The following is an 18097-nucleotide window of genomic DNA, read 5'->3' as shown; positions in this document are numbered from 1 at the left end:
AATTAACATATCTGTAACCACTGTATTATTGATGCATATCTGAGGAAAAACATGACAGCTGAAAATTCACTAGTTGATGCTGGACTGAAAAAATTCCCTCTGCTCTACGGAGAGTTTTAACGTCTTTCAGATGATGTTTGTTTTATTTTTTATTTTATTTAACCTTTATTTATCCAGGTAAGCCGATGGAGAACAAATGCTCATTTGCAACTACGACCAGTCACATTCAGAAAGTTACACATTCGTCTAGTACAACCACAGTCTGATTTTTTTTGGGTCAAGGGCCTTGCTCAAGGGCACCTCAGTGGTGGTAATGAGGGAGGGACAAGCGCTGCTCTTTCACTTCCCCACCCAAATTCACTCTTAGCCTGCTGTACCAACCCGGTACACTACCTATTAGCACCAAACAGCATGCCGACAACGTTAGTGACTATCTGGTAAACATAGTGGAGCATTTAGCAGCTAAAGAGTCAGATATTTCCCTCAGGAGTTGGTAGAGACCAAAACAGAGCTAAAATGAGAATGCATATGGGGCTTACATTCACGAGGTGGACAGAGACACTACTCCAACTGAATGCTAATGTAGCTCAGTGTCTTCCGGGGTTGTAAATAGGCAAAGAACTGAAAACAAAGTTGTGTACATTTAACATTACTCACTGAAACATGATGTGTTTATCCCTCAGGTCTTACAAACCGGTTGAATGCATTAAATTATTGCAAATATTGCATGAGAAAGGTCTCATGCAATGTTTGCAATAATTTAATAAAGTACGAACTTAACGTCATTACTAATAAAAACTGACAAAATGTTAGTTACTACCTTGCTTTCATCTTATTATATGAATCTGGCTGTTTATTGCTGTAAAAACATTGGCATGCATACACATTCACATAGTGAATAGTAGCCTTTAAAAGATAGTTGGATGTTCTTTTGGGAAATGAACTTTATGGGGGGCAAAAAGCCGGCTCGTAAAACCTCTGGTCTCGTCGCTCCTTAAACATTCCACCTCCTCCCCTCAGCCTGTCTGACGGCCATAAAGCAGAACAATAACAAAAGGAGTTGGCCAACATGTGTCCGACTCAGAAATACTACCGTTTACCACCTCCAATGCCGGGAAGGGAGCATGAATCTGCCTAATGGACATGTCGGTCTGGAGCATGATGTAAACAGTCATTCAGAGGGCAGTCAGGCGAGGCGAAGCCACAAAAACAAACAACACTGGACAGACTGACAGCTTCTGTGTTGGACTGTGTGAAGCTAAACATCCTAAAATCCTACTGTGGCTCTTCTGCCCTCCACTTCTTACTGACCAAACTGTGAAAGCTGATCTCTTCCTCAAATTAAATCTGAAAAAGATACTTTAGGTTTTTATACTGGACGAAAATAAAGAGAAAGATCATATTCCTTTGCCATAAAAGCAATAAGTGAAGTGACAGAAGCACCAGTTGGGTCTGCCTTTTTTTCCTTTTCATCACATAAAAAAGGTGTAACCTCCGTCTAATCCTTTGCTGCAGGGAAACGCATTACTTTCACTTTACCTCCGCACTCCTTATTTGCATTTTTTCTGCTGATGAGTCACTGCTGTGACGGCAGTTAGTAAGAAACAAGACATTTATTATTATGAAAATGGCTTGGATTATCAGTCAGTTCTGGCTGAGGAATCTACGGTATCTGAGGTAACTAAGGTACCAATGAGGCTGAGCTTTCCTTTTTTTTGTCAACGCTTAACTTATAATTTGTAGACATCCAATCTCTTCCTCCCCTCCCCCCTACCACCAGATCATGTCGAGACAAATCCCCAAGGCTCTTTAGGGGTTTGTACAGTACGAATGGAAAAGTTAATAAATAAAATATATATACAAAAAGGTGCAAATATACAAAGGAGCATCTTAGTTACCTCATATGAGTTTCTCCTAATGTCAGCAATTGATTTTCAATTTGGCATAAATTTCCATAATGTTCAGTGTTAGAGGTTATCCAAATTCCGCTGACTCACTAATCACACACACAGGATAGGACATTATCTCAGGAGGGATGGACCTCCCACAAATGCTGACCAAGTCATGCAGATTTTTTTCCCTTATTTTAATATTCTAAAATTGTATAAAATTCTATTGAATGTGGACCTCCAATTAATTTTAATGTAATACAGTCTACGAAAAAGACAATGTGCAAGACAACAGCAGGTCTCTAAATGGTTTTGACAATATCACATTGTGAGCTCATGCTAATGACTCTGAAATAGGCTTCCTGCTGAAAGATGGCCCAGCCAATCTTTGACACTCAAATCACTGTTCCAAAATCAACTTCCTGTAATGCCTGCTAGAGGATATTAAAGTCCTGGAAAGAAATCCCATAACATCCATCAGGCTTTCTGTGCTTAGCTCCTCGCTCTCTGCACCACCGAGCAATTAGCAGAAGGCAGAGGCTCGGGGACAGACACGCATGCTGCCGCATCTTTGGCCTTTGACAGCCGAGAGAGCCCACAGCTCTGACGTTGGCTGGCTGTTTGAGTCCTGTGATTACATTGTGCGTGTCAGACCCGATGAGCAGCCATAAGCTATGACTCATCGAATACATTATGCTGCGTCACAAGTGCTCTAATCAGCGTGTCGGAGGTAGATTTTACTCTTTTAGATACGAGCAGAAAAGGTTCACGAGTGGCTTTCAAAGCGACTGCAGTGATGTCAATGTTCAGTGACTTATGTACTTGAGTGTGTTACATTTACTAAAAGGTATAGTTCAGAGGGCTGTCTGACACCAAAGTAAAGTGGTGAACATTTTTAAATATAGCTTACACTTAAACTGATATTGTTTTAATGCACAAAAACATTGCGGTACATTGCTTTGCTTTCGTGTCGATACTCCTGGCGGCTTCTCCAAACTGGGGACGTGCTGACCGCCATCTACTGTAGCTTATACTAACTATGGATAAGTACATCATACAAGCCCACTTTAAAATATCCAAACTATCACTTTAACTTAAAGACTTAATTATTTGTAATTAAATAACAACCAGGGCCAGGTGTGTAAATATAGAACACAAGATAGTGAAGTTGAACATGATTTTTGTGGGAGATGAATTGATGTGGCTGTAGTGTTAAAAGAACTAGTTTCAGGGCTATTTCGTGCTGCTGTGGGTGGGTGTAATTTTTGTGACAGACAAAAGGAAAGGAAAGGAAAATGCTTTGGTAAAGAATTTTCAGGATGGGAGGGAAATCTGTTGGCATTATGAAAGACCGGAAACCTCTGAAAGCGAGACAGAAGTTGTAAGTTATTAATTCTTCAGTGTTCAGAGTTTTATGCAGGCTGTCTATAATACTGAAAACTGGCACAGAGAAAGAAACGTCAAGGACATTAACTTCAGACATCAGTGTTTTTAAAGCCATGGATGGCTTGTGGTGCGTCTGACAGACCATAACAATAATTCTTACCTTGTTTATATATTGGGGGACAATCACTGCTGAATGTCTCATCTTATGCATGTTCATTTAGCCTTGAAAATGAGCACTGGAATGAGAAATCGGGATATTAAAATTGCCTGTTTTAACACACACAGCTGACAGGGGAGGTAAAGCTGCAGTTTTATGTACCAACACACCTGTCTAAATTAGAAATTAATTAGGACAACAAAGCCAAATTGATATTTGCGCAGAGAAAATTGGTGTCAACGTTAACATGGTTTTCGGCTGACTGGAAGTGATTGAAGAAGTCACAGCAAATTTAGAATGAAATAGCTTTTCACCGTGGTTGTGTGTTTTTCAGGTTGTACAAATAGTTTGGATGAATTGCGATGAAATTTGTGATCTCCAGCTAGCACAGAAGGATACCATTACGCTGTTTTCAGCCATAAAGCAAAGCAAGTTTTCAACTCACGTTATTCACATTTAAATTTGACTGCCGGGACATTTTTTTTTTTTGTCTGGGTTTAGTCTGTGTTAATCCACCTCAAACAGCCAGCAATGTACCAGAGCATGCGCTCAACTCAGATTTCAATCTCTCTACTCAAATCTCTCGCGCAAAAATAAAAAAGAAGCTGCATTGTATTTATCAGATGAACGGCGCCCACCCTCCCTTCATGCCTGGAGCTCCTCCAGCAAAACGTCCGCTAGATGACAGGCACTGGTGGCGTGGAGAGGGCGCCATTCATCTGCATGTACTGCACTGCTGTAACACAGAGACGGGCTCGGGTAGGGCTGGACGATTTTGGCTAAAATCATAATCACGATTAATCAAACAAGTTACCTCGATTACGATTATTGAACGATTATTTAATTTTTTTCTTTTCTTATACTGTAAATATGTTCACGGTTATTTTTTCTAATGAAAGAGTGCATAATCCTATCTTTGTGATTCTAAAATAAGGAAACAGCACACAGATAGCAATTAATGCTTATTTATTACACAACTTAACATTAACAACTGAACTGAAATCTACAACAGTAGATTTTACAATGAAATAAAAACATCTTATAAAAAAGTAATTTAAGTTTTAATGTAAAAAAAAAAACTTTCCTAAAAATGTAGAAAATAAATAATAAATGTCCATCATAAGATTAACGGGAACCTGTGGTTAACTGTCTTTTCGGAGTTAAATTCCACAAGCGTGTCCTGCGGCTCGCTGGCCGTCACACTCACACACACACACACACACAGGGTCTGTTCCGAGTATAATAAAGCCCCGTATGTGTTGAGCAAAACATTACGTGAATTACTACGAGAATGGACGTGCATTTAATATAGGAAAAGTGCACAAGTATTAGCATCATTTGTTGTTGTTGTATGTGACGCTAAGGTCTAGTGACGATGCTATAAAGACCGTTGCCGTGCTTGCGTCACTCCCTTACCCCTCCTACCAGTCCCTATGGCCACTTGGCCAGTGGGAATGCAAACAGGAAAAAAGATTTTGGGGGAGAGTAGTTCTTAGAACTGCTTAGAAGTGTACTTTTCCTCTAAAAAGTACAAGTACTATCCGATCTGAAAGCACCTATGGTCGCAGACTGGACGGGGCGGAGTCACGTGGCTACACACGCGGCGGCCGTAATATGTTATAAGGGGAAAGTACATTAACACACAGTGGGCGGCCGCGGAAATATTAATAGGATTAAAAGACCGAAATAACCGACTTGGTAAAATTACGTCGGTTATAGGCTCTGAATTTCGGTTACGATTATTTTTCAATTAATCATCCAGCCCTAGGCTCGGGCATGCTTCAAAGTGAGCAAGTTAGAGCGGTGGAGATAAATGGACACTCCAACATTTTAAAAATCCGCTCTGCGCTCCATCCAAAATCCTCACGCTCACATGCTCTGTAATCTACCAACAGTTAACTGTAAGATAGCTAGCTAGCAACTGACAGCCTCTGACTAAACTCAGCACTCACCAGGATCCTTGTTTGAGACACAGACCAGGTATAAATTGCATGTTTTTTTTTATTTCACCTACAACAATAGTCGACAAAGGAGCAGCACTTTTTGAATGGCAGGTAGACGCAATCAGTCCCTGTGTTACTGCAGCCTTACAGCTCTGAAGCTTCATTAAACTGTCAGATAACCTGAATTCCCTCTGCGTGCCCACACTGTGCTCATCTTTCTCCATCCTCCTCCACTTCCTCCTCCTCTCCTGAACACAGCATCTGCTGCCCCAAGCATTTTGTCCTTAGAAAGGATCAGGGTGTCTTTGCCATTCACCTCATCTCTTTGAGCTCTCTAAAGGCCATCTTTCAGTTTCCAAACCTCCCCACAGTGTTTCTATTCACCTGGCACACACGCAGGCTTAACTGAAGAAAGGATGTATTTCTGGAGTGTAGTTGCTGTGCCTCTAGACAGCATAAATATCAGCAAATTAATTCCCTTGACACACACAAAGACGCAGCGTACCCATAAAGGGAAATGATTGTGTCACAGGAAGGTGGGCTTCATGAGTGGTCGTGTTTATGTCTTCTGTTGAATTATTTTAGGAGCACACCTTTCGACTCTCCTCAGCCCCCACATGTTGTCCGTTCACCACCCGTGTACTCCGCCGTTGTCTTTGTCCAATGTGTGAGTCATCGCTGGTTATTTACCGCCTTGCTTTTAACAACCTTACTCTCTGGACATCAGCAGCAGTTTTAAAATTTCATAATAGAGCCATTACGTTTTTTTTTTTTTTATTTGCTTCTGAAGGCGCATTATCAACCAAGGTTCAGGTTAACATTTAATATTCAGGGACACTTCCAGTGATATTTCATTTATTTAACACTGTTCTCTCCCACCTCAAACTCTTTTTTTTCCTCTTTAGATCAGTTATGCTTTCTGCATTCCTGTAAATCATCTCCAAACTTCAATTTTAAGAGTTACTCTGCATACATTCATTCATGTCTTCCGGAAGGCATTACAAGATTGAGAGATTCCCTCGAACAACCTTTCAGTATCAGTGAGTGATGGCACATTGTCACAGCCTATGTAGACTCAGTTTCTGTCCACATGACAACAACCTCACAATCCTACAAAAAAAACAGGATCAGTCAAGACTGTCCTCACATTAAAACAAGGTCAGTATTGGTGTCATCAGGACAATAGACAAGAGTTAAACATTACTTCCAACCCAGCTTCACATGTTCAGTTGACTAGAAGCACTGGTGGAAACTAGGTATTGTAAAAAAGGTAAAAAACTGATTTTCTAAGCCAGAGTTTGAAAAACCTCTAAGTAACACAAATGAAAAAATATCTACAGTGATGACATGAACATTTCCTTTTATGCTCTGCGATGTTTACTGTAGCTGCAGTGTGAACAAGGCCATTTTTTAAAAGCTTCAATACCCAGGTTCTTCATGGTGAAAAAAATGTACTTCACCTTTTCCCCAGCTGCTCTTTGTACACAGAGCTTCACCTTCATATGTGTAATCACAGTGAAGATCTCTCTCTAAGGTGTGGTTGCAACAGCATCTCGGCCCTCATCGGTCTCACAGATGGCTCTCGATGAATAGCGCCGTGATGCTATTGTTGGAGACTAAATTAAAAGGGATGAATGCGGTGTTAAAATGCTCACGCCCTTGCCGTTCTAACCCCACAACTGCGATCTTCTGTCCTTTTGCATCTTCAGAGATGTGAAATCAAAGACTCCCTGGTGTCCCATTTTGGCAGAGGCGCGGGGCCCTGGGGAGAATGACTGTCTCTCTCTGCCATTGTGTGGTCATGGAGCTCGTCCAAAGTGGAGGGGAGTTGGTCTAACCTTTACGGTCGTTTAAAGTAAACTTGATACATACAGTGACTTGTGTTCAAACAAAGAGACATCCATTTTCCTAGTGCGAAGGCAAAGTGTATTCAAGCAGAGGCTAATTAAAAAAGCCGAAGGCACACTAGTGCTTTTCAGAGGGTGAGCAAACAACTTTGAGCTTGAAGTGAGTGAGTCAGCAATGCAAAAAAAATGGCTGCATGACAATTATCAGTAAGCTCCAAAAACAGCTTGTTCGTCACAGCTCCCACAGTTAGCTTCAACTTGTGCTCGTTTTTGTTTTTTTGTTGTTGGTTCTCTTTCTTGATGCAGTTTGGCTGAGTTTACCATATGTTGTTGTGATCCTCTGGACTGTTCCTCTCCACAAACTTTTAATTTGAAAGAAGTGATTTAGTTTTAAAACTGAAACTGCTGAAATAAAGTAAATTGCTAATCAATCCATTCAATAGCATTTACCAATGTAATTAAGTTACATGAGAATTAAAAGAAAATCTATGATGTGCTTATATGATGTTGTCTATCACCTGTGGTAAACTTCATTTTCCCAGTGATGGAGCTACTCGGAGGACAGAAATAATTTCATTATGCGAGTCAAATCTCAGTGGAGCTCAGTGCAGTTATTATCAAAAGAAACGTGGAGGACTCGCAGTACGGACTCTTACTGGCTAACAACAGCAGACCATACAATTATTTTTCAAACTTGCAGTCTTCAGACTCAACCGACCACGTGACATCACTTGAGGCAATTTATCAGATTTCAAAACAAATATTCATCATCACAAAATGCTTTAGGCAACTTTTATCACATATGCAGTAGTAATCCTGAACACACACAACGTCCCCGGGTAGAGATTTTCAGTCATTTCTCCACAAAGACATTAAATGCCTAAGACAGTGAAAAATTATGATTTGTTATTGTTAACATTAGCATGTCAGCAAACAACTCTCTGTTATCGATCTCCACCAACTCCTTATATTAAAATATTTGGCTCTTCAGCAGCTAAATGACCCACTTTGTTTAGTAGCTAGTTGCCAACTTTGTCGGTCTGCCGTTTGGTGCTGAACAGGTAGTGTACAATATGTCTAAGTAATTTCTAATCATAGTTAATATGATTTATACAATTTAAAATGTAACTACCAGTATCGTACATGTATATGTATAAGGCAATCCAAATTCCAGTGCTCTGGAAGTTTCAGTGCTCTGTTCATTTTCTATCAATCTGTCGGAACAATGCAAAGATTGTCTTTGTTTTACGAACAATACCAGCAAAACTAATTACACTGCTGATGATTGTAGGAAGTCCCTCAGCATTAGAGATTTATAGAGTAACACACTGCGCCTGATGGCTTAATTGCAGTTTGATTTATTATGAGAACTTGGCTTGAGGCGGCAAATCCGATCTCGCAGCTAAAATGCCATTTTGCAACGGAGAGAATGTGTTTATTGCACAACAAATTTGAATGGTAGGCGGTCTGCCAGCCTAAAACTGGAGGCTGCTCACACTTAAAATTAAGAGACATGGATTCATTTTCACAGCAACTCAAGTGGTCATGTATTTGTTCTTTTTTATTGGACGAGTTGGGATATCAGATGGAAATTGATAAGTGCAGGTTCATACAAAATCCCTCAGCGCCCAAGGGTTGTTTATTTAAAACATGCAATTTGTTTACTAAGATAGCTAATGGCTATTAAAGCATGGCAGAAAATGGAAAGCTGGTTTAATATTCTGAGAGGAGCAGTTGCTCTGAATATGCCCCACATCTCCTTAATTCCAATGGTGTATAATAACCAGAAACTGGCAAACCTTAGTCACTAATGAGTTTACAGGCATGGAGAAGAAAAGGGATGAGTCATGTGTTGATAATTGGCGAACTGTAATATGATCAGGAGAACAAAAGAGACCGTGAGATTTCCTGAAGTACTGGTTTTGTATTTTGAGAAAAGATATTGTTCCTCATGGATGCAAGTTACTCACACCTGTTGTTTTCTGATCAGTGTGAACGGTAAAAAGCTGTATCAAGTTGCATTTTTTTCAATTCTCATCTGGGTCACATGGATAATCAAATTGCTGAGGCATAGCTGAGCAGCACGGAAAGCAATGACAACAAAGCAGAGTGAAGCAGATAGCTAATTGCTTTATTGATCGTTTGCTAATCCCCTTCCCCTTTAGTTACTGTTGCTACAGATGTAGCAATTGTCACATGGCTCCGATGCAGTTTATAATGACAACAGTGGAAGATGTAAGATGATTTCAAACAGAGGTAGACAAAAGCAGGTCTCATTTCTAGCAGGTGAGTATTTGCCAAATGAGATGACAACTGTCTCCGGCAGATTTTTATCAGCTGTAGCTAGCTAGCTAATTAAGCGTTAGCTCTGTAAGTTGGTTAAAATCACTGTCAGACTTTAATGTTTACAGCTGACTCTTAAGCCGTAAGGATAATCTTAAAAAAGGGTCTAACTCCCCCATTGGCTGGGGTTGCTGGAGTGTAGCATAACAAACTGCTAATGTTACCCTAAACTTAGATAGCATCCAGACCGACTTCAACACAGTGGGGAATTCTACGCAGCAGATGTACCAGAAATGACCAGGATCTTTGGCCTTAAGTAAAGCTCAGTTACTACAGTTTGTAGTAAGCTAAATTAGCAGGACTTGCTAACAAATGTAGCTAATTACAGCAAATAAAGACACTGGTTAAGCCATTCCTTACATAAAGCTTAATTGCCCTGCACCCCAGCTCACACAAAGTGAAATATTTGATCCCAATTGGCCCAGACAGGGATGCCATGAATCGTGGGAGATGACATGTTTACATTTGCCTTGTGTTATTGTTACTGTACTCACTTTAGACTTCCCACATCCCTTCTTAAAAGGGTATTGGTTAAATCCTAGAATAAATATGAATGGAGCCTGATTGGCGAGCTGTAATCTGATCTGGAAAGGAGAAGAGATGATAAGATGTCTGACTTGATCTCATTTATATTTGGCAGTAGACCGAGATTGAATACTTCTCCCGGTACCGTGGGGACTCCTAGAAATGTCCGTATAGTGAAAAATCGGGTTTACGTCTATCCAGCAGTTCCAAAGAGGCTTGGCGTTGGTGGTTAGGGATGCAGACGTACCCCAGGGAGAGACCGGTGGTGAAAGGAACTCTGGGAAAGCTCAGAGACTGGAACAGTGACCTGACCTACTGTTCAGGAAGTGGTTTGGGTACTTAGCTAATTTGTTTGCCTGTTTCTTGAATAAGGGCTGTCACTTCTCTGTGTGTGTGAAGAAACACTTCCATACTACAATGTATATTTACACAGAAAGGAAATTCTAACTGAGCTTCCAATAATTCAGACAGACACATATGTAAAAGTGTGTTTCCATCTGCTTTATCTTGCAAGAAATAATGGAAAAAAAGAGAATGTGCTGCTGCCAGCGTTCCAACAGATTTATCACAGTAATTTAAAGTGACTGGATCTGTCACATTAATAAAACAAGTTGAATAAATCTGTATGAACTCTGGAAGCAACATTCTCCTGTGTCTGTCCTTTGGTTCACATCATGTCGATGAGTAACTGGATGTCGCATTCTTTAATTAAATCCAATAAAAGCGAAGCTCTGATTTTCGCCCCAGATCAGGTCTCCACTAACATCCTCCAACCCCTCGGTTCATTGGCCGCCAACCTCGACTCCACTTTTGACTCCTGCTTAGACTGTTGTAATGCTCTTTATTCCTGCCTAAGCCAAGACACGGTTAACCGAATACAGTTAGTCTGAAACTCTGCTGCAAGACTACTCACTAAGACCTCATATCGCTCTCACATCACCCCAGACTGGGTCCCTGGGACTCAGGTCAGCAAACTCTCTTGAGTGTTTTAGATCTCAGCTGAAGATCCATTTCTTTTCTAATTGTTTTTGTGTTTGAGTTATGTGCACTATTTTGAGTAATGATGCCTCTTTTTGTCTGTTGTAATGTTTGTGTTGTACTCGTCTTTTGTTCTTTCAACCTTTTATCTTTTGTAAAGCACTCTAACCTAGGTTTTTAGAGGTGCTATATAAATGAAACTCTATGTACTTACTTACTTGTTTCCCTCAATAAACTTCCGTGGAAGAGATTTAGTCCAGTACCTTGGATAAATGCTAAAGCTATATAGAGTTCAGGATTAATGTTCGAGCTGGGATAAAACTGGCTGTGCAAAGCCACAGAACTAAAGTGTCCTAATTTTCTCACTTCCTTTTAGATGCTAAGCGGATTTGCAGGGAATCATCAATAAATAATCAGTGCACAAAGTGGCGCAATCTATAAGCCTGCCTCAGCATCTCTGCTAATAAGTGGTGAGGATATTGATTAGAGATGAGGGCGTGCTACAAAAAGTAATTGCATTATTATTTAAGATAGTAATGGGTCTCTCAATCTCAAGCTATTTGACATAATTGGAACAAAAATGTCAATTGTGTTTTGCAGTGTAAGATGTAGGGAATTTTAATGGCATAGATTAAATGGCGGAAGACTCCTGTTAACATAACTTTTCAAAAATCCTTTACAAGCATTCAGGGCCCCATTGTGGGTGGAAATTGTAGCTTCTCATCTGCCAGGGGACAGCAGGGCAGCGATTGTCTGCATTTCTTCTGACAGAAATGCAATAAAATCCGAGAAACAGCTCGTCTGGTTAATGATTCACCTCTCTTCTATTCACGAGGACAACAGCGTATCCTGCCAGCAGAGGAGCAAATTTACAACTATTTTGGTGACATCAACCAGCACATCGTCATAATTAGTCTAAATCAGATGCTACTGGAGATTTCATGTCACTGATGAATCATTTAAATGTCTTGCATTCTTAATATTTCTGAGCTCTCATCAGCTTAATAGAGATTAGGTTATTCATGAAGGCACAGAACATTCAGTCCGCACAGTATGCAACAAGCAAATCAATGTACGAACGCTGCATTGAACAGGGCGTTCGCCATCAATACTGTCCTACAAAAGGCAGGGAGCAGTTACTACAGAAGCAGTGAAGCTGAGAAAATAAGGCTGAAACTTTTCAGGCTGGCAAACTGACCTACAGAGAGATGGGATGTCTGGATTTATGCTTTTTAGGCTGATTATTTTATACCAATAAACATTGCCACAGTAATATCTAAAAAATGCAGATACTGCACGCCACATATGGATAATCTTTATGGAATGCGCGGGGGAAACAGCACCTACAAACAAAATGTGTTCTTCTGTGTCTCTGTTTTGCAGGATGTCTGTTTGTCCAACCACTCTTAGTATTTATATTGGAGTCAACCTAATACATTAATTTACAATTTAATATATTTAAATATGTAATGGCTTAGCCACACAAAACTGCATGAATTCCACAATGGTCAAAAGCTACTGAGATCTGCTCGGGTTTTTAATCTGCATCATGACTGGATTCCCTGCTGTCTCATTTATTTTGTATCATATGTTTTCATTTTATGTGGAATAATTAACTGAATAACCTTTTTTTTTTTTTTAAATTAGAGACAACAGCTAGGAGAAAATCAAGTCAATGTAGCGTTTGATTAACTAAGGCTGTAAATCACTATCTCTCACCAGCTAGCTTTTGCTTGACATGCCGTTGTAAGTGATCTTGCTTGAGCCATCTATAGATGGATGTCTTCCTGGCAGACAATGCATTAAGTGCAACACCAAGTTCTACAGCCACAGATTACATGAGCAGCAACAGCACAGTTTCTGCAGTTAGGTTTGGTTTATAGTTCGATTTTGTAATTATTGCAAATTTAAAAAGCTATTTTTACAAAAATAAAAAAAATGTTTTTACAAAATCTCAAAAGTACGATTTAGGTCTAAAATTTGACTAAATATTATATAGTCTGTGTATGTCAGAATAGTTATTTTTTTCAATTTCCAGTCAGACCCAGTCTAACCATTTCCCCTTCAAACTTATCTGCACCACTGGCCTGTATGACATGACCTACAGTGAAGGGAAGTGAACACAATAAGTACAAAACTTGACCACAGCTGCACAGCACTGGGCGAGCTCTACTTGTCCTCCTTTAAAGAGGTATTTTTGTGGCTTAAGGGAACCAAAGAGCCGTGGGTGTCCGTCTGATAGCTGTGGGGAATCAATGGAGACTGTTTAATGAGTAACACAGAACATGGCCATGGGCGCCATTAATTGCTCTTGCTTTGTTTGCAATTAGTCCAACATTCTACTGCTAATGTGATTACGTCACTTTGGACAAAAGCGGCTTTTGGCAAACACCTCCCGTGGACGATGTGTTTGACAGCAATCTAAAAAAACTCGGCACTCCTCCATCCATCCACTCAAAGCGGCCCTGTGTCTGGCCTGGAGAATTTGATAAAGTCGCATCAGTTTTTTTTCTCCTCAGACTTCAGCTGCAGTATTTGAATAGCCCAGACCCAGAAAGCAAGAAGGTATTGATATAGTGAGCATGCCAGATATTATATGGCAACAGCTCAGGTTAACACAACAGGGCATTTGTCAAGCAGACATACAGTAAGTACATAGCACACTCTGTTGGAGGCGACACTGCCATGTTGGAGGAGTATCAGGGAATACACACCAACAGCGGCTTGGCCATTGTGTTGTCCTTGTAGCCACTGGTTATAATGAAGAGGTGGAAGTAGGAGTTATTTCATTTTAAAACCTATGTTTCTGTGAGTTGTCAGGTGATGAAATAATAATATTGCAGCGAGCGTTGTCTGCGTGGAGTTTTGAAAAGCGTAATTACACTTGGGACCACTTTATCGGCATTGCCCTGACTCAACAAGCTGCAGAGGCGACGTAGTCTCGCTCTGTTTTTATGCATCTTCTATACTTGTGGTACTGTCACGTTAGTATGTACAATTCTCCGGTAATTGTTACTTGTAGGCACACTAGCAACTACTCAGAATGGCTCACACTTTAAAGACCAATTTTGAAATGTTAAATACGTATCTAAAAAATGATAGCCAGAAACACTAGCACAACCCTGCTGCAGCTCTCAACAGCTTCCCTACCCAAGGGAAGCATTTGTGTTAAAGGGTTGTCTAGTGCATTTTTTGTGACTGAGCATAGAGCATTGGGTTTTATTTTTATTCATTAAGCAATGTATGCAAATCAGATTGTGGCACAAACAAGTCCTCCGAAACCTCATTGCTGGAACAAACAATGTCTTTCACCAATTGTAGGTGATACAATTTTAATCAAAAGTAATCCTTCAATTGAATCGGGGAAAAAAAGAGCAAAAACGGAACTGCTGCTATGAGGTTTCCACAGCAATATGTATGACGGTGACAGGTGCAAAGAGGTTTCATTTTTTTTTTTTTTTTTTTATATACCAGCACCGTTATCAGCTTTCCTCTCACTGCACACAGTCAGTGAATCGCCTGCCTTCAGCTTGGTGATACAGAGCACATTATGCCCTCTGCAAACCTGTAGAGAATCTGGGCCACAATGTCCATATTGACGCACGTTCACAAAGGCTCCTCTCTTCCATGTGTACATTTCTTCTAGCGGCAGTGAAAAGCAGGAGATACAGTTACCTCTAATGAGGAAAAGACTTCACACCCCATTGGTTGTTCTGTCCACCTGGAATCCAGGCCACTGTAGCAGAAACAACACGACATAACCTCAGTGGGAAATTCAGTGGGAAATTCAGTCAGCAACATGAGAAGTAAATGTGCCAGGAGAAGAAACATGCATGTCATTCCGCCTTCTCAGCAGCATGACAAATTATCTGCTGCTGTTTTGCTTTAAGTGCATTCAGGGAATAATTGAAAGTTGCATGACACACTCTTCCTTTGCCTGAAAACACATTAAGTGTGTTTGGAAAGGGACGGAAATGTGGTACACTTCAGAAGAAAAACAACTTAAACAGGGTTACAACAGGCTGTTTCAAAGGGGAAATGTTAAGCTCTGTTACTGCCTGTCTCTGTGTACTTATGTATTACGTCTATTCACCAAACTCATGCTAATGAATAGACAAACTGATGTTACATTGTGACGTAAAAGAAATGGTTTGGCTTGTAAAAAAAAAAAAAAAGACTCCAGTGAAGCTTTCCACATTTACTCCAAACATGTGAAAGACCAACTGAAACATTTGAGCACCAGGCTCTCAATAATCATCAAACACTGCCCTGAGCTCAAAGGCTGGACTTGAGTTCTTCAGGAGCGAAATGAAACGTGACAGGGACACTCTGGCTTACATAATAGGTTTTCTTCCCATTCCTTGTCATGGCTAATTATGAGTGGAAAAAAAGGCCTGGCAAAGATGGATCGGTTTTTTTCCCAGTTCAAAAGGCAAAGCTCTTTCCCCATTGTCTCTTTGCTACAAGCAGCAGCTCAGTAACTTGACATGAGGACACAGATACACGCCTGGACTCAAGTGGACCATAGGGAGTCACTCAGGCACATGACAGCTCCCGCAAAGAAACAGATTGAAGGTGTGAACAACCTTTACGAGTCTGCAAACGTCTAGGAAGGTGTAGTACGACCAGCTCTTCACTTTGCCTTTGAGTGATGCCTTTCGGAACAACTAAAATTATAAAACACTTTGGATTACACACTCACGTCTTACAAACTACTTCTGACCGAGCATAAACCAACCCTTAGAGTGGCTAATGTTAGCAGACTTTTGACAGACCTATAGTCTTATGCAGGCATGGTAGACAGAGTTAGAGCTTTTGGGAAAATAGCTTATTTGCTTTCCAAGAGTGAGATGAGATGAATCCCACTGAGCTTTATCAACAGTATGGAGCTTAAGCTAGGAGGCAGTTAGCCTAGCTTAGCACAAGGTTCGGAAAGAATAATAAATTAGAATAAATAGCTGCATACTGTATACATATTTACTTATGCCTGTGAATCCTTGTATTACGTAGCCTATTATATGAGAGCCTCAGTGGCATCATGCCTAGCCATTAATCCAACTAAAGGAATGGACGCTGTAGTGTTCAGCTAAACTGCGACACAACTGAGGCACACACCTCCTGCAGTGACTTCCTTGGAGTTGAAGGGGAGCACGATGCTTGGTGTCTTTAATTAGATTACACTGTAGTGCTTGGTTGTCAAGGAACACGGGATGTTGATAGTATAATAAGCAGCAGAGAAGGCACGGTGGTTTGTGTAGTCCTATTGATACGACAAATCAAATGGAAGAGTGGATCTTGGCTTCTAAATGAAACAGGCAAAGTGCAGCTAGGACAGACAGCAAAGTGCGAGCTGTACCACAGACCCGCCACATTAGACTTTCCTCAAAAGAGTCCACGTTTCAAATGAGTGTTTACAGGTGTTTTTTTTCTGGAAAAGAGCACAGACTGTTTGGTTTATAGCTCTGCGTGACACACAGGTAATAGCCTCCTAATTCTCTCTGAATGAAGGAGATTAACATTTCCATGCGGCAGATTACTTGTTGATGGTAAATCATTAAGAGAGTGAGTCACTGGCCTGCTGGCTGATGCCGTTTTGTTTATTTGCGATGAAGGCTGATGCTGTTAAGAGCAGGCTTACAATCCCATACAGTCCCCTCCACAAGTATTGGAACGGCAATGCAAATTCCTTTGTTGTTTTTGTTGTTCACTGAAGACATTTGGGTTTAAGATCAAAAGATGAGTATGAGACAAGAGTTCAGAATTTCAGCTTTTATCTCCTGGTATTTACATCTAGATGTGTTAAACAACTTAGGACATATCACCGTTTGTATTAGACCACAGCATTTTTAGGTGAGCAAAAGTATTGGAACAAATAATCTTAAAGTAAATAACATTTAATATTTGATGGCATAACCCTTGCTTGCAATAACTGCCTCAAGCCTGTGACCCATCGACATCACCAAACTGTTGCATTCTTTATTTGTGATGCTATTCCAGGCTTTTACCGCAGCTTCTTTCAGTTCTTGTTTCAGGGGGTTTCTCCCTTCAGTCTCCTCTTCAGGAGGTGAAATGCATGCTCTATTGGGTTAATGTCAGGTGACTGACTTGGCCAGTCTAAAACCTTCCACTTTTTCCCCTGATGAAGTCCTTTGTTTTGTTGGCAGTGTGCTTTGGGTCATCGTCCTGCTGCATGACAAACCTCCTCCCGATTAGTTTAAATGCATTTTTATGTAAATTGGCAGACAAAATGTTTCTGTACACTTCTGAATTCATTCTGCTGCTACCATCATCAGTTACATCATCAATAAATATGAATGAGCCTGTTCCAGAAGCAGCCATGCACGCCCAAGCCATGACATTACCTCCACCATGCTTCACAGATGAGCTTGTATGATTCGGATCATAAGCAGTTCCTTTCTTTCTCCACACTTTGGCCTTTCCATCACTTTGGTAGAGATTCATCTTGGTCTCATCAGTCCTTAAGATTGTATTCCAGAACTTTTGCGGCTCATCTCTGTACTTCTTTGCAAATTCCAATCTGGCCTTCCGATTCTTACTGCTGATGAGTGGTTTGCATCTTGTGGCATGGCCTCTAGATTTCTTCGAACAGTGGATTGTGATACCTTCACCCCTGCACTGTGGAGGTCGTTGGTGATGTCACTTACTGATGTTTTGTGGGTTTTCTTCACAGCTCTCACAATATTTCTGTCATCAACTACTGTTGTTGTTTTCCTTGGCCGAACCGTTTGATAGTAGTTTTTCTTTTTCAGGACATTCCAAATTGTTGTGCTTGCTATGCCCAATGTTTGTCCAATGGCTCTGGTCGATTTTCCTTCTTTTCTCAGCTTGAAAATGGCTTGCTTTTCTCCCATAGACAACTCTTTAACAAGAAAAGCAGTCTTTATAGGTTTAAACCAAGGATCAAAACTTAGACTAGTCATGCAGAGCTATTTAATGTTTGAACAATCAACCTCAAAGGCAACACCTGGGCAACAAGAAACATCTGTCAGTCACATGTTCCAATAGTTT

The 18097-nt window shown here is 40.5% G+C and overlaps 1 protein-coding gene and 1 long non-coding RNA gene across 6 annotated transcripts in view; both read left to right on the top strand.

Annotated features, from left to right (window-relative positions):
- Positions 1–18097, top strand: part of rerg (RAS-like, estrogen-regulated, growth inhibitor) — a 48476-nt gene that overhangs the window by 13477 nt on the left and 16902 nt on the right. The gene's annotated exons all lie outside the window — the stretch shown is intronic.
- On the top strand, positions 157–9460 carry LOC116054678. The gene is made up of 3 exons (XR_004106120.1): positions 157–244; positions 9116–9120; positions 9450–9460. It is a non-coding gene; the product is annotated as an uncharacterized LOC116054678 (long non-coding RNA).

Source organism: Sander lucioperca, chromosome 20 (assembly GCF_008315115.2).
Source record: "Sander lucioperca isolate FBNREF2018 chromosome 20, SLUC_FBN_1.2, whole genome shotgun sequence".
In the NCBI taxonomy this organism is placed as follows: domain Eukaryota; kingdom Metazoa; phylum Chordata; class Actinopteri; order Perciformes; family Percidae; genus Sander; species Sander lucioperca.
The sequence above is the reverse complement of the archived record's forward strand: the minus strand, read 5'-3'. Positions and strand labels throughout refer to the sequence as shown.